The sequence below is a fragment of the Vicugna pacos genome, chromosome 6 (genome assembly GCF_048564905.1).
Source record: "Vicugna pacos chromosome 6, VicPac4, whole genome shotgun sequence".
Classification (NCBI taxonomy): domain Eukaryota; kingdom Metazoa; phylum Chordata; class Mammalia; order Artiodactyla; family Camelidae; genus Vicugna; species Vicugna pacos.
Window position 1 is genome coordinate 53,395,874 of NC_132992.1, and position 24,308 is coordinate 53,420,181.

General features: G+C 39.2%; 1 long non-coding RNA gene across 4 annotated transcripts in view; it reads right to left on the reverse strand.

The window, feature by feature from the left end:
• Positions 1-1,078: 1,078 nt before the first annotated feature.
• Positions 1,079-24,308, reverse strand: part of LOC140696924 (uncharacterized) — an 84,192-nt gene continuing 60,962 nt past the window's right edge. Inside the window, exon 4 of one of the 4 annotated variants that reach the window (XR_012073604.1) lies at positions 1,079-1,197. This is a non-coding gene — a long non-coding RNA (uncharacterized lncRNA). Of the gene's footprint in view, positions 1,198-7,895; positions 8,119-8,532; positions 8,720-24,308 lie in introns of those variants that run through there. The other 3 variants (XR_012073603.1, XR_012073605.1, XR_012073602.1) reach the window with 3 other exon arrangements.

Sequence of the window (24,308 nt, forward strand, 5' to 3'; positions counted from 1 at the left end):
ACAGTTCTCACTGTTATTTCAGGTTATGCTTATCACAAATGCTCTGTGATTTATTTTTAACATAGCTTTTAACTAGTTGAGTCCAGAGCATCCAAAGGCGTATGTATTCTGTTTACAGACACTGAATTTCTTCATGTGAGTTTGGAACATTACCTGTATCTGCAGGATATCTGTAATTTATAGATCCCAAGAGAACTTGCTAATAAAAAAAGTAATTATTAATAAATTGTTAGAAAGGAGTGTCAGTAGCATCCATAATTTACAAGCCTTTAAATGACTTTTATATGTATTTGGCCAATTGTAGTAGCCTTTGGGTCAGTGCTTTGGATGTTTCAAGGTGAGCAGCTGTTACTCTTTTTATGAGTTTGAACTTTATCACAGTATACCATCTGCTATGGATTGAATGTTTATGTTTCTCCAAAGTTCGTATCTTGAAATCCTAACCCCCAAGGTGATGGTGTGGCCCTTGGCAGAGCCTTCATGAATGGGATTAATGCCCTTATAAAAGTGGCCCAAGAAAGATCTCTTGCCCCCTTCCATCATGTGAGGTTACCATGTGAAAACCACCATTGTGAGGAAGCAGACCCTCACCAGATACCAGATTTACCGGCAATTTGATTTTGTACTTCCTAGACTCCAGAACTCTGAGAGATTAATTTCTGTTGTTTATAAACTACCCAGTCTGTGGTGTTTTGTTTCAGAAGCCCGAACAGACTAAGACACCATCTAAGAGGTCTGTTTATTAGCAGGAAGCTTATGCTTAGTTCAAGTAAAATACAGTCTTAGGGAATGTCTGTGGTGTAATACCCTGTTGGTTTCACAGAAAATCAATAGAATGAAGATTTAGAATATAGTCAATATACAAAAATTTGATCTGTCATGAAATACATTGAGATGATTTAAGTGTTAGATCTATTTGGTCAGGAATCAGCTAAATCAATCACAGGAGATTTAAATGACTATTATTTATTTAGTGTTCATACTATTCCAGGCAATGAGTTTATTTATTTATATACATTATCTAGTTCAATATCTATAATAACGAAAGGAGATGGGTACAATTATCCCCATTTTAAAGATGAGTAAATTGAGGATAAGTGAAGTACTGAAGGTCAAATATTAGTGAGGCTGGGATTTCTTTCTTTGTTCATTCATTCATTCATGCATTCAACAAATGCTGAGCTCCACTGTCAGGTTCTGTATGTGATAAATACCAAAATGATTTTTGTTAACTTCTATGCTTATTCTGTTTACCTTCCCTGAGACTTTATCATTTTCTTGAATTTATTTCTCTAAAATATTTTGATATTTCCCCCTCATGTTGCAGTAGTTGGCCATAATGTTCTTTAAAGCCCTCCAATAGGTTGTGTTTGAACGGAAATAAAAATCTGAATGTAGTTGACATTACAGAAATATCATAGGGAATATCATCTCTCTTCCAGCTGGTGATCAGCCCATGCCCTGAAGCAGGAGGATTAGTAGCCCTGGGGTGACTACAGATGTTCTCATGTGTGTAAAGTGCCTGATTATCCCCTGAAACTTACTATTCACCCAAATGGTGTTCTTTGGCAAGAAGTTGAGCAAATTTAAAAGGTACTAGCAGCTTTTCCATGTTTTTTTTAAGACAAATGTTTTCCAATGAAAAATGTAGGTGTCTTCCTATTTACTTTTGACTACAGTGCTCAATTATTAACACAACAGTCTCTGATTCTAAAGAATGAACACTCAGAGAAGAAATAATTCTCTCCTTCTCCCCACATTCTCTTCTACAGCCACAAATCCTTAGTGACAAGGGGAAAAAATCAGTGAAAGGAGCTGATTATAGGCTTTGGTAAGATTCTATGACACATAGATAAAAAATATTCTGTGTTTACTTTGTAATTAAGGATATTGCTGAATGTGGCTTGTAGAAGTTGCATTATTTGAAAGTAATGGAGGTGATGTTCTATTTCAAAAGAAATTTTGAGGAAACTTTTTTTAATGGGGTAATTTAACCCCTTAATATTTAAACTTGTAATGTTTGTACCATCCTTTAATAACTTCCATATTTATTTATTGTGAATATTCTTTTGTCTTTTTAATTATGCAATAATTAAAGTAAATTAAGTGTTTTGCTCTAAATTTAGTACTACTGGAAGATGACCTTATTCAAATTCTGTAGTATTTCTAACTAAGTTTTATATTTCTATATTTCTGAGTAATATAGGACTAATACTTTGGAAAGGGTAGACAGGAGACTCTGGGAAGATGGAAGTTTAATGAATCATATATTAAGGTAAAATAGTTGGAGGATAAATCCAGGAGACTCAACTTGTGAATAATAGGAATCCTAGAAAGAAGAAAAGTCACAGATGGAGGAAAAGTCACAACTGAAAAAATAATTTTCCTGAGTCAAATAAAGATACATGAGATTATAGATTAAAAAGATTTCAGAATTACATATGACCTTTTCTAGGAAAAAACGTTTCAGATCATTTTCTCCCCAGGGTGAATGAGAATGAGAATAGGCTCTGGGGGACACAATACTTAGAGCATCCTGTACAAGTTCTTGGAATAAGCGGAAAGTCAGAACTACTTGTTACATGATGGCATCTAAATGGTATAAAATAGAGCTTACACTCATTTGGGGGAGGAAAATTGCTAAAATATGGCCACACTACTTCTAGAGATTTTATTATTAATTCCTGTTCTTTGATATGAATTTTTACTCAAATTTCAAGCAGAAGATATCTATGCCTTAAAATAAAATACAAGTTTAATGTAATAAGCATATTGATTTAATATTTAAGCAAAGAAGAAACATAATAATACCTTCGGGATGGTACCTAATTTATCACTAACAGTTTCATGTATCAGATGTCATTTGGCTCTCATAACCCTGGTGAGTAAGTGACCATCTTTATAGAAACAAAGGTTCTTAAAAATTAAGTACTGTGCCCAGGGCCATGAAGAAGGCATTGGTCTAGAACTCAGGTCATACATAGAAATAGCCCAACCAACTTGTAAGAGAACATTTTGTTGTCATAATTTCTAATAGTAGCACTCTACTATGCAATGTTTTCGCAGCTTCAGTGACATTTATAGGGTAGTTACATAGTAAAATGTGATGCCAATTTTTATGAAGTGGCTAATATTTATTGCTCCATATTTCTCTTCCTTGTTGCCACCAATGCATACTATATTAGAAAGCCTTTATGTAGATTTTGAGATAGTTTCATTTATTGCTGGTTTTTGAGCCCCAGATTTTCTGGTTTTACTAATCTACTTCTGATGAGAGACTGAATGAGCAAGATCATTCTTCTTGCCCCAAATCCGTGATTCAGATCTCTTTGAATTGCTTATAATCACCTCTTAATTGATTGGCTATTAAATTATTTTATAACACTTCACAAATTTGGATGTACATTTGGTTCTTTACTGCAACCTCCAATTATGCTGGAATAATTATTTTTGCAGTGTAGATGACAAATAATTATTTATGGGTTGAATGAAAATCCTCTTGTACATTTTTACAGATTCAGTAACTAACATGGGCTTTTATTTGAGTGGCATGTTTGTGGTTTTGAAAATAGCTGGTTCTCTAAAATGACAGTTTAAAAAAATCTGAGTAGAGATAATTATGGGTTTAATTTTAAAAAATAACGCAACCAATTAAAAATATTTATTGCTGTCTTGGTGATTATGAGAGACCAAAGGAAGATGTCCTTGCCCTCTAAGAGTGAATGTTTATTAGAGAATAATATGAAATCACTCATGATCACAGTATAAGACCATAAGTGCCAGAAAATGGTTCCACTGTGTCTTGAGGGGGTCAAAGGAGGGAGGGAGCACATATGGGTGAGGTTATGAAGTCTTCATAGGTTGGATTCAGAAGAAAGGGGGTGGGGAAGAATATTTAGTAGGGAACACAGTAAGCAGAGAAGTTGGAGTTTGGAGCTTTTGCAGATAAAATTTATAGTAAAGAAAATCAACCCAGTATTATTATTTTAGTGCATAGGACACAAGAACATATGGATGGAAGAAGGAGCTAGATTTTTTCCAAAAGGGCAGAAACATGTCCACGAGTCTTAGCATCCCCTAAAGACTCAGAATAATTGCTTGCTAACTGACAAAAATCTGATACTCTCCAGAGCCTAGAAAGGAAGAAGGGAATTTAACAATATATTTTTAGTGAAAAAATATGTATGTTAATTATTTAAAGAATAAACAACTTAGAACCAAGAATTGAAGTACTTTTCCTTTTAGGTACTCTATGTCTTTTATTGTAGAGCTAAGGTAGGGTCTCATAGCATTTATTCAGGTTACTCAAATATTGCAATCTTCTCTTTGAGTTCTTCCATTCCAGATGCTGTGTGCAGTGAAAGAAGCATGACTATTGGGATCAGACAGAGCTGGATGTGAACCCACTTACTAGGCACAAGAACATGGGTATCAGTTTCATGAAGACATTGTCTTTCTCATTGCTGTGTATCCCAAGAGTGTAGAACAGTGCCTGAGTATAATGAGTGCTTTGTAAATATTTGTTCAGTGAATTAATGATCCCTTTGAACCTCAGTTTTTCTCATTAATATAGTGGAAAACATAATACCTAACTCAAAAAAGTTGTACTGAGAAATTAAATAAGAAAATATGCCTATGGTCCAGCAATCCCACTGCAGGGCATGTCTGGAAAAAACTAATTTGAAAAGACACATGCACCCCATTGTTCATGGCTGCACTATTTACAATAGCCAAGACATTTAAACAACCTAAATGTCCATTGATAGATGACTGGATAAAGAAGTTGTGGTATACGTATACATGGGAATACTATTCAGTCATAAAGAATAAAATAATCAAACCAAGTGAAGTAAGCCAGAAAGAGAGAAAAATATTATATAATATCACTTATATGTGGAATTAAAAAAGGACACAAATGAACTTATTTACAAAACAGAAACAGACGCAGACATAGAAGACAAACTTATGGTTACTAGGGGGAAAGACGGTAGGTAGGGATAAACTGGGAATTGAGATTTGCAGAATTACTAACTACTCTATACAAAATAGGTAAACAACAAGGTCTTACTGTATAGCACAGGGAACTATATTCAATACCTTATAATGGCCTATAACAAAAAATATGAAAAGGAATATATATATGTATAAATGAATCCTATGCTGTACACCAGAAATTTACACATATTGTAAATAGACTATACTTCAATAAAAAAAAAATAAACATCTCTAACACAGTACCTTTCATGAACCAGGTTTCTAAAAAACATGACTTTCTCTTCATCCTCAGATTGATATGCACTAACTGAAACTTTATTAATTAACTTATTTTCTATTTTTATGACTATACATCTGATTTTTTAAAATATATGATCTAATATCTGTAGGTCCAAGGGCACCATGGAAATGTGTCTTTATGTGGATTGGGACAAAGAAACCAGTGTTGGCTGTGATGCTTTTTGCTGGCTGAGCCAAAGCCTATGCTGAGAGAAATGGAGATGAGGCACAGATTGACAGTGGGGTGAATCTGTGATTCTCGGCTCTGTGCCTGCCTGGGAATGCCAGTGGGTTCCCCTGTTTTTGATGACATGACCAACTTAATTTAGTTTTACAAAAATGAGAGCAGGCTAGTTGATCTAGGCTTTGTCCATTAAAGCTGCTCAAGTTAGAAATAAGTCACTTAAAGGGCTAGCTCCTTTTATTTAATATAGATAAAACTCCTATCCTGATAATTCCATTGAATTTTATGAAAATTCAATACAATAAAATATGGGCCAAAAACCATACTAGATGTGAGGGATACAAGGGTAAATAAGTTATAGGAGTAAGTTCATTCTGTTTTTAGATTCAGGATAAGATTTTCAAGTGACAAAGAAGAAGAAATAGTGAGGCTTTCCTGTGTAGGTCGATCAACCTTTTAGAATAGCTTAGATATGCCCACAAAAGTGGCTACTCTAGAACATACCCTTACACCGTATACAAAAATCAACTCAAAATGGATTAAAGACTTAAACATAAGACAAGATACAATAAACCTCCTAGAGGAAAACATAGGCAAAACATTATCTGACATACATTTCAAAAATTTTCTCCTAGAAGAAATAAAAGCAAGAATAAACAAATGGGACCTAATGAAACTTACAAGCTTCTGCAGAGCAAAGGAAACCAGAAATAAAACAAGAAGAAAACCTACAGAATGGGAGAAAATTTTTGCAAGTGAAACCGACAAAGGCTTGATCTCCAAAATATATAAGCAGCTCATACGACTCAATAAGAAAAAAATAAACAACCCAATCCAAAAATGGGCAGAAGACCTAAACAAGCAATTCTCCAAGGAAGACATACAAATGATCAAAAAGCACATGAAAAAATGCTCAATATCACTAATTATCAGAGAAATGCAAATCAAAACTACAATGAGGTATCACCTCACACCAGTCAGAATGGCCATCATTCAAAAATCCAAAAATGACAAATGCTGGAGAGGCTGTGGAGAAAGGGGAGCCCTCCTACACTGCTGGTGGGAATGCAGTTTGGTGCAGCCACTATGGAAAACAGTGTGGAGATTCCTCAAAAGACTAGGAATAGACTTACCATATGACCCAGGAATCCCACTCCTGGGCTTGTATCCAGAAGGAAATCTACTTCAGGATGACACCTGCACTCCAATGTTCATAGCAGCACTATTTACAATAGCCAAAACATGGAAACAGCCTAAATGTCCATCAACAGGTGACTGGATAAAGAAGGGGTGGTATATTTATACAATGGAATACTACTCAGCCATAAAAACCGACAACATAACGCCATTTGCAGCAACATGGATGCTCCTAGAGAATGTCATTCTAAGTGAAGTAAGCCAGAAAGAGAAAGAAAAATACCATATGAGATCGCTCATATGTGGAATCTAAAGACTCATGGACAGAGAATACAGACTTGTGGTTACCAGGGGGGTAGAGGGTGGGAAGGGATAGACTGGGATTTCAAAATTGTAGAATAGATAAACAAGATTACACTGTATAGCACAGAGAAATACACACAAAATGTTATGATAAATCACAGAGAAAAAAATGTGACAATGAGTGTGTATATGTCCATGAATGACTGAAAAATTGTGCTGAACACTGGAATTTGATACAACATTGTAAAATGATTATAAATCAATAAAAAATGTTAAAAAAAAAGTGGCTACTCTCAGGCCCATAGCCAGATATGCCTCTGAGTAGCAGAAGTTGGCCAACCTCAAAAATTAAAGTCTCCCACCACCATACCTTAGATGGCCAGTCTAACCTCTGACGCTAGAGAAATGAAAAGTTCCCATGCTCATTGCAAGATCCACTTCTATTCCTATTAATAAGTGACTGGCAGTGGGCTGTCCTTTCCTGTCCCCAGGGATTGACAGGGAAATGCCCATTCCCTCTAGAGTAAACAGGTGAAAAATTTCTTCTCTTGCTACTAAGGGCAGAGATGGATCCAATATATTATTAAACTGAATACTGAGCATCTCATTTGGAAATATCTGCATTCTAGTTAATGCTCACAAAGCAGTTTCCCAGCAAACAATACATGAGTATTTGCTTAGTTTGGAGATTTTCACCAAAAAAAAAAAAAAGAAAAGGAAAAAAAAAAGAAAGAAAAAGGAATCTGTTCCATTGATGTTATCACTGCTAAAGACAAAAAAAAAAAAATTCCCTTTTAAATGACACTATCTCCAATTCAAGTCTCCATCACCTGCTGCAGGAGCTGATTAAGCCTGGCATCGTAAGTACCTGTGGTTTGTTAGTGACTGCATGTCTGTGAAGGTGCAGGCTCGAGTCACATTTTGGTATCTTCTTTGTCTCATAGTCTGTTAATGAGTATCTACTAAATGCTTATGGGGAGCATTACATTTTACTTGCTGCTTTTAATTTCATTTTATTCTTTTAGTTATTATTCTAAGGGAATTCTGTAATCGAGCTGGCCATAACTGTATTGTCTGGTGCATTCTTTTGCATGTATGATGTAATAGATCTGTTTGTGAGCACATATGAAGATTTTATCAGGTCCTGCAAAAGGTTATCTCAGGACATTCGTGGAAGCTGTCACATCCAATTCTATCAATCCAAATTCCTCCATGAACCACTAAAAAAAAATTCAGAGGATTAGATCATTATCAGCTTTTGTCTTCTTTCATTAGTATAGCCTAAAAGAATTCAAAAAATAAAAACACACTGACTGATTGTTAGAATTGACTGACAAGTTACAATATGATGCAAGGAGAGACAGTATAGTCAAGTCAGACACAAAACCAGTGGTGTGGGGCATCACTGAATCAAAGACTGTTGGTGTGCACTTGCAAATCAAGCTTACCCATGAATAGCTAAGTCAGCTTAGGGAATGAGGTCACCTGAACCATCAGAGAAGCTTCTTGGAGACTGAAGGATATAATAAAAAAGGAAATCAAGTGTGGTCCTGCCTTTCACTGTCATGTTTCAGTAAGAGATTTAAATGGAGAGCGGCTAAGCTGAATAAACCTATTGACTCATTATGTAAGAAAGGCAGAAAACAAATATATCTTTACTAGGTTCAGCAATTCAGTGAGCAAAAACACATGTGCAATAAAGTTTCAGTTCTAGCATTTATAATAACCACAAGTCAGTCTTTCTTCTCTCTTCTGGTACATCATGGGGAGGTGTCAGGCTAACAGGAGCTGAGGGAACGTGTCACCACGATCATTTCTGTACTGACAGAGATAATGAGAAATGGTTTTCTGCAAGGCTTATGTAAACAACCACTTACAACAGAGAATTTCACTTCTATTACAAAGGCGGTTACTTCTCAAAGAGGAAATAAAAGAAGTCTAGAATGTCAAATCTTCCTGTTTTTCTTTTGTCACACTACTTCTCCAAAGATTTTAACTTATATTCATTTTGGGTTAATTCTGGATTTGAGGAGGTGCTGAATTATCAGGCCAGTGATATACTCTTAACAGCCATGTCCAGAGACCTGAGATGAGAAAGGGACCTGGTCCTCCCTTCTTCTCAGCCTCTCCATTCGGGATTTCTTGAGTCTGTTGCACAATGCGATCAGCCATATTGCACAGGGAAATAGATAAGAGATAGACAGCTAATTGAGAAGGGGAGGTGTAGTGGGCTTTGGGTACCAGAGAGTAGATGAGAGGGCCTAGCAAGAGGAACGGGGAGGACAGAACAGAAGGTAGAGCTGCAGGATGGGTGACATTATGGACTCGAGAGTAATGAATGGAGGTATCTCGTGCCAGAGTTGGGACAGACGGACAAAGAGGGGATGCTCTCTGCTGCTGAGAAGGAATGGCCAGGGGTAGACTGTGCACACTGGGACTCAGAAGGAAGGCAGCATTGGGTTTTATGATTTGACGTTGTGTACCTGGCTTTTTCAACCTCAGCTTTACTTCCATTCGATAAAAGCAAGGGGAAAGCCTCAAAATATGCAGTGGATGCTAATGTGCTCACCTCTAAAATCCTAGAACCCAGAGATCCAAAGTGGCTCTGTTCCTGCTTCCTGGGGGGATGCAAAGCAACCGGACATATTTATACTGACCATGTAGATTACCTTGTGGGAAATAGTTTTGAGTGATCTGTTTCATAGCCTTTTTTTGTATAAAACTGTGGGATAGGAGAAATGGTATACGTTTTAGTGATGTCTTCCCTTCCCATTAGGGAGTTCTGATTGCTAGAGAAACCATTTATACTAAAAAGAACCTAACATTAAAATTCAGAATGTTTATCTGAAATTTAATGTGCCTGATTGAAACCATAGTTATTAGATAACTGTCCTCCCAGTCAAGACATTTACCTGAGAACCTACACTTAGGAGGCTTTCTCAGAAAATTAATTAGAAACAAGCTACTTCCTTATTCGTATAAATGGTTTAATAAACTAGTGGATTTAGCATAATCACTCATGGTTCTTTAAATTTTATTTCATTTGTTGGTGCAGACTCTTCTCACCTCTTTTATTGCAGGATAGATTTTTCTTATATCTCCCCATAATTCTTGTCTACATTTTGGAGACCAAGACCACACCTGTAGCTTCTGATGCCAACTGTATGGGAATTAATGGCCCCTTAGGAGTGAGAAGTCGCCAATGTTGTGTGATCCAGTAACAGATATGTTTTGAGTACCTATGATGTGAAGACAAGTCATGGTACTGATTTCATTCATTCATAATCAGTTAAAATTCTACTGTAATAGTAGTACTGATAATACTGGATGAAGTGTAAGTGCCAGGTACCAAGCAGACACTGTGCCAACCAATAATGTATGTTGTCTCATTTAATCCTCACAATCATTTCATGAGATAGGCATTACCATCTCCATCTACGGCTGAGAAAACTGAAGCTCAGATAGTTAACTGCCTGAGGTTTCACAGCTCCTAAGTGGAAAAGTCGAGATTGTAACACAAGTTTGACCAACTCCTACGCCACTTGTATTAGTCTGCTGGGGCTGCCATAACAAAATACCACACACCAGGGGGCTTAAACAAGACATTTATTGCCTCCCAGTTCTGGAGGCTGGAAGTCAAAGATCAAAATGTCAACAGGGTTGGTTTCTTCTAAGATGTCTCTCCTTGGCTTGTAGATAGCTATCTTCTCCCTTTGTCTTCACATGGTCTTCCCTCAACTTGTCTGTGTCCTAATCTCCTCTTCTTATAAGGACACCAGTCATACTGGTTAAGGCCCACCCCAATGATGTCATATAACTTTAACTACTTCTTTAGAGACTCTATCTCCAAATACAGCCATATTCTGAGTCACCTGGGGTTAGGACTTCAACATATAAATTCTGAGGGGAACACACTTCAACCCATAATTCTTTAATCCATAAAGAGGAAATATTAGGCCACTAGGTATTTCTATTCTGGTATAAACTAGTTTTTCTCCAACTAATTTCCTCTAGGAATATCTTGATGATGAAACTAATGGAGAAAGTTGGGGCACTAGGTCCTTTAGAGAATGACAAAAAATGAGAAGGAAAGGGGTCCTGGAGATTCTAGTAAGCTGGTATCTCCTCGTTTGCTATTTTTGGTGGGGCTAGATTTACGGATGTAAATTAAACACAAGCGTCATTTTCTATTTTTATTTCTGTATTTCATCTTTCTAGCTTCATATGTTTGTTCTGAAAGTGTCATTGCTATCCATCCAAGCCAACAGCCTCCTCAGCACTTAGAAAAACTCAATAACCTCACTGTCACTTCTAAAATGGTACACACACACACACACACACGTGTGCACTCACAAAGTAATAATCTGCTAGATTCTCTATCGTTTAAAAATGAGTTATTAAAAATCATAGTCCTCTGTTGATATTGATTGGAATCCAAAAATTGTTAGGAGATGTTTGGAATATTTAATAAGCATTCAAAGGGAGCCAATCAGGGGGGATGATTTTTGCCTGGTGAGCACCCAGTTTCCATTAGAGCTGTTTCATCCAAAGGAATATGCCAGAGCGTAAATCTGAGGACTGCTCACACCCTGTCTCCCAATTGCCCTGATTTCTATAACCTCCTGGGAGCCAAGCCTAATAGGAGGAGTCGGGGCCCTCCCCTCCACCCTAACCTATCAAGAGCAGGCTCTCCCATTACTCTCTCTCCTCCCGTGCTAGTGAGTGTGTCCATGGATGTATCCTGCTGAACTTGCCACTTTTCCAGAGGCAAAATTAACTACCAATTTACTTTTGGACACCAAGCCCAATGTTAATAGTCCCGCTTGACAGCCAGTTAAAAGCTTCCTGAATCAGGAGGAACTCATAGGTTTCAGTCTGCACACCAGCTCTGAGTGATTGATGGGTAGTGACTGTCTAGGAGAGGATGGTGTTAAATGAAGGTTGTGTGGCCATTTTTAAAAAGGAAGAATGGCATAATCAATTTGTGAGAACTACCATGGAAGAGAGACTAGCGGCACAAGTATAAATTACCTTCCATCATTAATAAACTCAGAGTTCCAATTTATTGAGAGCTTACCTTGTGCCAGGCACTGGGTTCAGCCAGGCACATTCATTATCTCAGGGACTCTTCACAACTCTGCAGGGTAGGTACTCTATATCCCCTTCGTAAGGACAAAGAAATTTAGGCACAGTGGGATTAAATACCTAGGCCAAGATCACCCAGCTAGAAAGAGCCAGAGCACGAATCTGAACCCTGGCAATCATGATATAGACGCCTCGAAACAATAAACCAAATGTGTGGATTAGGATTAGAGCTGAGGCTGCCACAGGCAGAGCCATGGTGCGCCAGTCACCACGAGACAATCACCACCGAGGACAAGGGAGCACCATTTCCTTAGAGATGCCCTCTATACAGTCTTTCTGGCTTGGAAACAGGAGTGGAAGTGAAGGTGGGATTTTGGGGAGGAGGACCTGTCTTCCCACAGTTAAGTCCACACATATTTAACAAGCACCTACGCTGTGCCAAGCAACTGAGGATGCCATAGGACTTTGTGCTCTCAAGGAGTTTACGCCCAAGCTGAGGAAAACAACCAGTAAAGTAAACAAGGTAACTTCATACCCCAATAAATGTTGTGGAGATGCTTGAATAGGGTTATGAGGTGGGACTGAGCGGGGGGTTAATTTAGCCAGGGATGAAGGCCTCCTGAGAAAGGACCCAAAAGATGGGAAGGAGGGAGCTCTGGGGAAATTTGGGGACAAGCACCCAGACAGAGGACACAGCAAATGCAAAGACCCTGACATACAAGGAGCTTGTCGTGTTTGAAAGACAAAGGCTCAGATATTTGCCGTTACCTCATTCAAGACTAAAGACATGGTCATGCCCCAGGGATTGTCTGGGGTTCCCCTGCACAAAACCACTTGGTGGGGGAGGTAGAAGCAAGAGATTTGCCCTCTTTTTTTTTTCTTTTTTCTCCCTTCTACCCCTTAAATGTGTTATGTTGATAAATCAGTGAGGGGTCACACACATGGCAAAAGCTTCAGCTTTGGGAAGTACTGAACTCATTTGCTTGGGGAAGAATAAGAACTGCTGCATGCCATGTAGAGAGTGTGTACTGCTAACATAATGGTCGCACGCTGATCAAACTAGGAGTAGAGAGAATACCTGCATTTACACTTTTTTTTTCCTTTTGGGTATAGTCGGTTTACAATGTGTTAATTTACAGTACACAGCATAGTGACCCAGTTATACTTATATATATTCATTTTCATATTCTTTTTCATTATAGGCCATTACAAGACACTGAATACAGGTCCCTGTGCTATACAATAGGACCTTGCTGTTTATTTTATATATAGTCGGGTGTATCTGCAAATAGACAATAGGTTAGAAAATTCAAGAAAAGGGGAGTCATTTTCCCTAGTCTTACTACACTAATCACGTATTTCTCATAAAGTAGACTCTCCTTGTTCTAACTATATGATCCTTTGGGACAGCTGTGGAGAGACGGACTCCTCAAGTTAAGGGTATTAGTGAAATGAAGAACCCACTTGAGTCTTCTCCAACATTGATTTGAGATTAATCTACATTTGTGTTGTTTTAAAGTACATGTATCTCATGATCATTATAAATAGGACAATTATTGGCTAAAAGCCTGAATTAACCTTTGCAAAATGGCTTACCCAAGTTTCCTCCTGAGACAAAACTTCTGGCACTGCTGTCCCACATGCTTGTGCTTATTTAAGAAGCACTTATCAGGTCCCAACTACGTACCCAGAAAGTGCCATATTCTATGAGAGAGAAATTTACAAGTGGAGAAGTCATGCTTTCTTCTTTTGAGAAATTAGTGCTTAGTTGGGGGAATGGTTAGATGAGTATCTGAAACAGCTAAGGAGCAAATCTAGAGCAATTCAGGAAAAATGATAGGAACTAAGATTACACAGCACAGTATAGTTCCTAGATCATTTTCATGTACAATGTTTCACTCTGACTTTGGTGTTTTGAGATATTCTATTTACAGTATCCACATTTCACAGATGAGGAAACTGAGGTTGAGAGGGATCAAATACTCAAGATAATTAGTAAAGGACAGAGCAGAGAACTATAGTAGTGAAGACCATGAGCTCTAGGGTCGGACAGATTGAGGTTTTATTTTTGGCTCCAATTCATTATGTTTGTAAACTTGGGCAAGTTGCTAACCCCTTCTAAGCCTCAGTTTCCCCATTTGGAAGGATAACAATAGTATTCACTTCCTATAGGTGTTGTATTAAGTGAGAAATGTATGGAAGGTGCTTAGCACAGAGCTGGGACCATGGCACGCACCTGATGCACGTGGTCTTTGCTACGGGGAGATAGCGAGCCAGGAATCACAGCATCTCCAGCCTCTCAGTACGAGGCCCTGCATGTGTGACTGTGGGCAAGTTATTTACCTGCTCTGTGTCTCTGTTTCCTCATTTGTAAAATGGGGATGATATAGTGGCTACCTCATAGGCTGGTGTGCAGATAGAGTGATTTATTATACATACAGCATTTAGAACGGTACATGGCATGTAGTAAGCTCCCTAAAGGAACGTGCCGTAGAGGTTGAAAGATGGAGGTGGGGTGAGTTTAGCTAGGAAGGCTTCTCCAAGCAGCACTTGTCACTTCCATCCTGATGGAACAAATATCAGCAGGAACTGACACAGCACATCCTGCTGATCATCCACCTCGCACAGTTGGGGTGGCATCGTGGCTAGATCTGCAAACCTACCTCCACTGCCTCTCTTGCACCTGTCAAAACTGCTCAGCAACACATGAAAAATCTAATTTGCTGTAAAGTCATTATTTTTCCAAATATATCTGTCCATACTTGAAGGTGGCAAAACACATCTGAGAATCCGTAAACCCGCCTGGAGGGGATGAACTTGTCAGCTTGTTCTGTCAACAGGCTTGATGTCTGAGCGTTGTTGTCATCACAGGGCGGCTTGTTATCTGCCAAGCCAGATTTTTTCTCTCTCAAGTGGGAATTCGAAGGGTCTCTGACCAGGGAAGGAAGCTTTACCAAGCCCCAGGTATAATTAAAAGCCACAGCCCTTGGCTTTGTAAAATGGAAAGTTTGGTCTCTGCATTCTCAGCAGCGTTTAGCTCCCTGGCCCCAAGGCCCCTGTCCATTACTCTCCTCCTCCCTTCACCTGTCATTCCCTTCTCCCCTTCCACATCCTGTCTAATGGGGGTGGAAATCAGATCAGCTTTGTGTGCTGCTCTGTAAATATTTTTCAAATTAAGTTCCTATCTACTGTACATCTATCAGATACTTAATACATGAACTTGTTCAGTCCTCAGACAACCCCCAAGGATTTGAACATTGGCCTGCTCTATGACAGAGCCAGAGCCAAGAATTTAAACCATGATGCTTACCCTTGAGTCTGGGCAAAGAGCTTGCCTCTCTTGCCTGTGAGTCATGGAAGTTTCGGGTTTTGTAATAATAGGGGACTGTAGTTTAATTGTATATTCCATTTTGGACAACTGAGAAGGGTCAAATATAAGCAAGTTGTGGGTTAACTAAAAAAGAGGAGAAAGTGATCCTAGATCCAGAAATTAAATTAGATGAATTTGGGTGGCTTCTTATAAATATCATTCAGATAGATTTTATTAAAGCCTGACTGGGTAGCAAGAAAGAGGTAGATCTCTGATTTTGGGGTCAGACCCATGGGGGATCAAGTTCTGATGCCATATGTGGTCTTGGGCAAGTTATCTATTAAAGAGCTTTAATTTCATCAACTACAAAGCAGAGATGATAATACCTAACTTAGACTGTGGTTAGAGGACTAAACAAGCTCACATATGTAAAGCACCTGGCTCATGGTTACTCCTAAATTAGTTTCTACTTCCATTTAAATCATAGCTCTCTTTAGTGGATATGAAAGGGGGTATTTTTTAGCATCTCAAAGAACCACAACATGAATGTGATTTCATGGTAAAAGAAATGACCGTCCTTTGTCATGCCCAGATAGGTGAGAAAAAACTACTTAAGAAATGAAAAAGAGACTAGTGAAGCAAAAAATACATACGTTCATTTTAAATAGTGGCATCTTGCCACTGATAGAGAGGTTTTTTTGGCTGCCGTTATAGCCTTTTCAATTAATTTTTTGGGGAAACCATTGCTAAATAGCAAAAAAGAGACTGAATTAAATTAATAGAATTTTCAGCTTAGAGGGAGCGCTATTGGTATGCAATGTAATTGCCAGAAGTGAGTGTACGTTTTGAATGTGGGCAATGACCTTAGGAGATCCAGGCTGGACTTAGAGAAAGCAGAGTGAACTTAGGTCACTTTGCTCTGGGAGATTCCAGTTTCTTGTGATTGATGATACTCAGTGCCAAGGTGGGGGATCACAGCAAACAAATCATGCAGATGTGGGTATCTTTTTGTCGTTTTCTTAGGTATAATAAGAGCATATGGACAAGCCTTACTGGTAACCCAAGTGTCATAAAAAGTTACTTGGGAATGTTACTTTTTCCATGGACTGACTCTGGGAATAGTTATTTTGAAAACCACTCTCTTAAAGCTGTTTAATTGTAAGACAGATAGTGAATGCTAATCAACAAGCACAAGCAGCCTGGGAATACGTACATATTTTTGGAAAAGGTAAAGTGGCAAATGTGTCAGTTAGCTACTGTTTATCGTATAACTCCAAAACACAGTAGTTTAAAACAACAATCACTTATTATTTCTCATAAATCTACATATCGTTTGGATGGTTCTGCTGATTTCACTGGGTTTGGCTGGTGCTTTGGTTTTAGCTGGGGCTTCGTCTCTGACTCGACACTTAGCTAGCAGCTGGCTGATCTATGGTGGTTTCAGCTGGGATGACTGGACTCCAGGCCACATGTCTCACTCTCCCCAGGCTAGACCACAGTTTTTTGTTTGTTGTTTTGGCAATCACAAGGGTCCAGCAGAAATGGGCAAGCTGTTTTTTTAAACCTTTGTGTGTGTTTGTGTGTTAAGTTTGCTATCTTCCTGTTGGCCTAAACAGGTGATGTGGCCAAGCCCAGATTTCAAATTGGGCCAGAACTACAGAGGTACAAGGCAGAGGGCATGCATATGAAGAGACCACTGATTTGGACCATTAATGTAATAAATCACCAATCTGAAGGTAGTAAACGTGAGTGAAAATTGAGATGGTGGGTAATATCCTAGTATCTGCTAAAGAAATCATTAAGATATGGAGTAATCTGAGAAGGCTTCCGGAAGGAGGCAAATGAAGGGAAGCCCATTTCAGGCAGGAGGAAACTATACTGTGGGAATAAATCAGATTTAATGGAAACATAATAATCTATGTTACTGATTCCCAATTGACAGACATATAGGTTGTGATACCATTTCTCTGTTTCAATTAGTGATGCTCCTGGTTTTTTGGAGACTTCTTTTAGTTGTAAGGAAGATTCAGCTATAAGATTTTTACAATACTTTTACAATATAAATTGTCAGTTTATCTCTTTATCCATATTTATTTATTTAAATAAAAATTTAAATACACTTAAATAAAAATTAAGTCTAGCCTTTGTAATCCTTTGACTTTTAATTTAACTTGCAATGTGCTTTCTTTTAACTTTTGGCTTTTATTTGCTTTTATACTCTGCACTCTTTATCTTAACATTTTTTATCTTGACACCAAAATAATCTGTTTTTTCTGTGTATATTTCTTTATTTCATTCCTTTTAATTTTAAATTCTCTTATTTTATAATTAACCTTTTGGTTTCACCCTCTCCTTAACCTACCAGTGAACTTTACCACTGGAGTCTCAGGACAGCAGGGCAGACTGGAGGCCACTTGCGCAGCTGCCCTGCCGCCCCTCTTGCCGCCTAATGACTCTCTTACCCTTTCATCTTCACCTTGGGAACCTCAGAAAACAAGACAGCTGGCCTTGCCCAGGACAATTCCTACTTTCTCCCGGACAGATGGTGCCCTTGTTTTCCTGGAATGGTGGCAGTTGATAACTTGCACTATCCAAGAACCACTTCCAAAGATTACTTCTGAGGAGAAGTACTAGGGGTTTGTGAATGAGAAAGGAGATAAGAATTTGTCCTTCGTCCTTATCCCTATCTCTACTGTTTGGAATGTTTCCATAACCGTGTAGTATTTGCATAAAATAAAGAAATTAAAAGCTAGTAAATCCTGTATTTATCAGCATTTATAGGCAATGGCCGTGGGACAAAGCATATCACTAGCCTTCCAGAGGTAACACAAGAAGTCTGTACTCTGCTCTGATGTTGGTGAGAAAGGTCTTGATAGAGACTCCTGGGATGCGGCACTACTGAATGTACCCAGGTGATGGACAGGGGTGGGCAGACTCTAAATTGGCCCCCAGTGATCCCTGTCTTCTGGTATTCATGCCCTGTATAATCCCCTCCCTTGGTGAATGAGACCTAGGACCTGCTTCTAACCAACACAATATGGCAACGGTGAGGGGATGTCATGCCCACGATTGTGTTACACTACATTAGGTCACACTCCTAGTTGTTGACTCTCACTCCTGCTCTCCAGCTGGCTTCATGGAAGCAAGTAAACTCTGCCTTATCTTTCACCATCCATCCTGCATCCCTGTCCCTGCACTCCTACGGTCTACAGTTTCAGGTCACTGCTCTGGCTTTCAGTGACCTCCTTTCTGACACCAGGAGATGTCCTTATTTTGGGTATATGTTAATTTGGCTTTGCATTTGTAAGAATTTTTACTGTATTTTACAAACCCTTTCTAGAAGTTGCAGTGGAAGGGTATTCAGGTTTCTTTGCCTGCCATACTGCTGAGACTGGATCAATCAAAAGCAGATTTTTCTGAAGTTCTAAGTCATATTTCCTATCTCTGGATGCCTTAAAATTTTGTTTGGTAAGAACTACTTCAATGTCTCAAAGTGTCAGGTATCACCCTGCATTCACCTTCCTCACTCAGCATCTCTAGGCTCCTACATTTAACTACAGATCAGAAAACTCTGGACACCCCGTGGTAACATCCCACTGCTTCCTACCCTCAGATGCAAGTCCATATGTCAACACAAGTTTACACATGTGTATCTTTCCCCACTGTCCACAGTGTTTCTGAGGGGAAACCAGTGGGCCAGAAACCAGGCAGTAAGCTGTAGCCACAAAGAAATCTCCTTCATTCCCTGAGGGGCCATGTTCTCCTGGATGTTCTCTGAACTTACTGTTCCCTACTTGGGCTATTCTCCTTCCTCCCACCTGGCAAACTCCTGTTCATCATGCAAAGCCTGGCTCAGTCATCCCTTCTGCAAAGCTTTTCCTGCCCTTTTATTGCCTTGCATGTCCTTCTGTTATTAGATTCATCATACAACACTTTTGCATTTAAATGTCTGTCTTCCTACTAAGCTACGTGCTCTTTGTCTCTCTAATGCCTGGCTCATAGTAGGCATTCAATAGATGTTTACTGGCTTTAACTTATCTGGATTTCAGTGTGACATCAGGGAAATGTATCAACAACAAGGATGGCTCTACTGGCAATCTTTCCCCAGCACCTTGAAATTTGAAAAAGTGACACAGAAGTTATAGCTTTCCAAAAGCATTAAAAGGGGGAAATTGGTAGGTATATAAAATGATATAGCCAAGAAGGGAGGGTATATAGGTCAGTGGCAGAGTACATGCTTGGCATGCACAGGGTCCTGGATTCAATCCCCAGTACTTCCACATAAATAAATAAATAAACCTAATTACCTCTCCCCCACTTCCTCCAAAAGATTCTATAAAATCGTGGAAAACTCAAAAAAAGTTTGGTGGTTCCTCAAAAAGCTAAACATAAAATTACCACATGATCTAGTAATTCCACTTCTGGTATATGCCCAAAAGAACTGATACTAGGGAGTCAAATAGATACTCAACATCAATATTCATAGCAGCATTATTCACAATAGCCAAAGGTAAAAACAACCCAAATGTCCATCAACAGAAGAATGGGAAAAAAACATACATACAATGTGTGTATGTTGTATATAAATGCAATTGACTATTATTCAGCCTTAAAAAGGAAGGGAATTCTGATACATACAACAACATGGATGGACCTTGAAAACATACTAAGTGAAAGAAGCCACATAAAAGGACACATACTCTTTGATTTCACTTATATAAGATATCTAGAGTAGGCAAATTCATTAAGACAGAAAGTAGAATGGTGGTTTCCAGGGGCTGAGGGGAGGGGATGGTGTGGAGGTATTGTTTAATGGGTACAGTTTCTATTTGGGACGATGAAAAAGTTCTGGAATTGGATAGTGGTGATGATTACACAACATTATGAGTATACCTAATGCCACTGAATTGTATGCTTAAAAATGGTTAAAACAGTAAATTTTAAGTTACGTATATTTTACCACATTAAAAAAAAGTCATGTGGTCTCCCTGGAGTGGGGGAAGGGTAAAATTCATCTAGAGATAGACTAACATGTGAGGGTCCGGTCTCTTGTCCCAGGGAAGAGTTGACATCTGCAATCACAGCCTAAATTTGCTTTGCAAATTACTTAAGAAAAAAGAGAAAAAGAAATAACCTAACCCCTTGTTGCTTTTTTCGAAATGAATTTAGATTCAAAGAGCATTCCCCTGCACCATGTAGGTCAGCTCTTAATATTTCCAAATAATACTCAGGTGGTCGAGTCAACTTTAGTATTAGATCAATCACTCTGCAGTTAGAAATTGGTAAATGTCACATTGTAACTGGAAATTTCAGCCAGTCAGGCTGAGCCTAGGTCAGCAATCGGCTTATGCTGCATTTCCTGCACAAGCGGAGGATTGAAGGGCTTGAGCCTTCTTTGTTGCAGACTAACTTGAAGACCGGGTCAGAGAACGCATCACACTTGCCTCCTCAAAATTTCACCAGTTAATCATAATGCAAACTGATGGAGGGAGTTGCAAAACAGACTGTATCTGTCTTCGTTCGGCCTGTGTTAAACACAGACAGCATGTGATTATGTTATAAACTCTTGAGACAGACCTGCTTCTGGAAACCTTTCCAGTTCTGTTGCTGCTGCCATGGCAACTGCTGGAGCTTTTGGTTCTGTCTTGGCTCTTCCTCTAGCTCTTGACCGTGAAGCGTGACTTCTGTTCAGTGCTCCAGGAAAGCCCAGCTTCGTAGACTGGTGCAGTCTATGAATATTGTTAAGTGGAATTGTGTCTTCTTCTTGCTGCTCAGAGCAAAGCTGCTGTTTGGGGTGTGAACCCTCTCTCTATGGGTGCTTAGAGGATCTGGGTTGCTCTCTTGGGGTGGGCGTTTATGTAACCTGGAGGTGTGATAGGGCCTGCTGCTCTCCCATTGTGTGCCTCCCACAGTGGAAAACTAACTACAGTAGTGGTGCTGAGTAAGTAGGGGAAAAAGCAAAGAACTGAATAAAGTGCAATTATGTGCTCTGCTGGCATCATGTGACAGATAATTTGGGGAGATTTTCAAGGGGGTGATGTCATTATGGGGTTTCAGGATAGAAGCAACAGCTAACACTGAAAAATAGCAGAAAATATTGAATGAATGAAAAAAATTAGAAAATGTTAATTTCAATTTCCGGTTAATTTAACATGATTTTCTAGGTTAGTGCATTAAACATAATGCACAATCAAACAAGTGGATTTAAAACATCTCTTTAGACTTTGTTTTGCTACAAGACATTTACAGGTCATTGTGGCATATGACTGACAATTGTCGATGCTGAAGTACTGCTGTTCACTAACTTTTTCTGTAAAGAGAAATGTTTCTGTGAGAAATTAGGAACAAATCTTTAAAGTGGCTCCTTTCTTCAGGTTTTAATTATTTACATAATTAAAATTCACAGAAGTACATAAAAGGCACTGAGTCTAAGCATGGTCAGAGCTTAATGTAGTAAGAAGAAATCAGTTTTCTGCATTAGGAATTTGTAATTCATGGCCTTTATCACTTTGCTATGTCTCATATTTTTGCACTGCTTATCACAGTGTATTAACGAATATTCATTAAATCCCTGCGAGCAAAATCCAGTGAGTTAAAAGACTGATACCATCACTGTCTTACCTACTTTGTCAGACGAGAGAAATGAAGATGGATTGAGTTTGCTCTTTCCCTCCTAGAGGAATCTGGCTAGAATAATAATTCGCTTGCCTAAAACTGGCTGGAAAACACGGGAGGGAGGTGAAAAAGAAGCTGGAAGGGAAGGAGAAAGCATCTATATTTAAAATTTTTACATATGTTCCAACACACTGGAGAGTTGGAGGCAAGGCTCTTGGCTTCCGCTTGACTTCAGATCCTGCGGCTTCCGCTGGTGATTATGTAAATGAATTCATAACGTTGAACACATCCCAGCTCACGTGCCCCTTCTGTTTTCTTCGCACCATGTTGCAGATCTGCTTGTTTGTGTTCCCTCAGTCTCTCTGAGGCATTCGCCTCAGATGCCCTAACACCAAGGAGTCCTTTTCCTTGGAAGGTGCAGCCCAGAAGCAGATATCCAGCCTCCTCGGGAAATGCTCAGCAGGGAGAATCCCAGAGCAGCTGCTCCCAGCCCACAGGTCCTACTGGGACCTGCTCCTTCCACACAAAGGATCCATCACGTGACCCCCGGGAGGGAGGGATGGCAAATGCCCACAAAGCAACTGCCACTGGGGACCATGAGTTTGTCAAACCGTCTACAGTCACTGTCGCTCTTCTTGGTTGGCTTTCCTCTTTGGAGTCAACATTTTGTTGTTGCTTTTGCTTGATAAACCTTTACTTGGTTACATTCTGTATCTGAGTAGAGTATCTCTGCTTTGAAACTGAAGTTCAATTTCACACTTTTCTTACAGCATTCATTTACACAGAAAGGATATATACAGACGCATATGCAGATGTAGCAGGAAGAAAATTTGCCATTTTGAGGTTCAACAGAGAAACTAAGAGGGTGCAGGGAAAAGAGAAGGAAGAGAGAGGTCTCTTTAGAGAGAGTGCAGAGGAGATCAGGTCTGTCAGAGATGACAGGTGACTTTAGAAACCGTGATGTCTGAGATATATATACATATATAAATAAAATTCACATGGTTCAAAAATTAAAAATTGGAATTCCTCTCCCACTCCATCCCCAATTTATCCAGACCACCTCTTCCACTTTTCCTGCCCTAGTGACAATGGTTATTTTCTCTGGAAGGTTTCCAGAGTTTCTCTGTGCATATACAAACAAATATGAATAAATCTATCGATTTATTTCTTGATTCAACAAATTATCAAGTGTTTCAGGCAAAAAAATAGACAACGATTTCTGTCCCCCAAAAGATTACACTCTAACTGGAAGACAGAGATAATAAGCAATAGACGTAATATGTTTGGAAACAGTATTTCTCATTAGATTAGTGGGGCTGAAGAGTAATAAAATGGTAAGGAAGGAGAATCAATACAGGGAGGTGGGTTGCTGTTTTCAACACGGTAGTCAGAGGAGACCTTGTGGAAAACGTGATATTTAAGCAACGACTTGAGTTGAGAAACACCTGGGAGGGGAAAGTTCAACACTATCCACCATGAGAAAAGGTTTTCCCCCGTTTCCTGTGTGCACAGGTGGCATTCTCAGTTATACTGGGTGGCCAGCACACACTGCCACACAGAGGGGGATGCACACATTCCCCCTCGGTCAACCCTCCTCAGGAAAACCATCTCTTTTTCACGGCATCTCACTGTTGCTTACACACATTATATTGCTAATGCATAATTGTCTTCTTCTAGGAAGAAACCAGAAGCTACAGCAGTCCAGCTGCGGGGACCACATTTATGAGGTAAAGCAAAGCAAAGCTCTGTTTCTTTGCTTCCCGCAGCGGCAGACAGGGCGTGGGGAGAGTAACCCAAAGTCCCCTCCTTAGTAAGCAGTGACTACCCACCAGGCACCCTGCTAAGCACATTATCCCGTCTGACTCCTACAACAGCCTTACAGGCTTGCAGAAAAGGTATTTCTATTCTATTTTTATACATTGAATTGATTAATTTTATAGATGGAGATCTTAGACTCAAACTATGGAAACCAGCCCAGGTCACAAAGATCCTAAGTGTCTAATTCTGAAGCCGGAGGTTCTGGAGTGGAATCGACTCACTGCAGTCCTTGGTTAGCAAAGCACACACCAGGCAGGGGAGTCATCTGCCTTCTGTCCTTCCTGTTTAGAGCAGCTGGGCGGTGGCTTTGAGTAGCACAGGTAAAAACGTCTGCTATGTATGTCCTCTATCATTCTGGGGTTGCTTACAGAACGCATGATACTTGGCAGTTATCTTGATATTTCTTCTCTTCTGTTATAAAATACCATATCAAATCCACCCCCATGAGGCCATCAAATGTCCTCATTGACTGTGAGATCTCTATGTTTACCTGTAGGTTGCTGAGGCGGTTTTAAAATGAATTGCAGGGTTCCCATATAAAACTCACGGAGTCATTTTTTGTTACTATGATAAAATAGTACA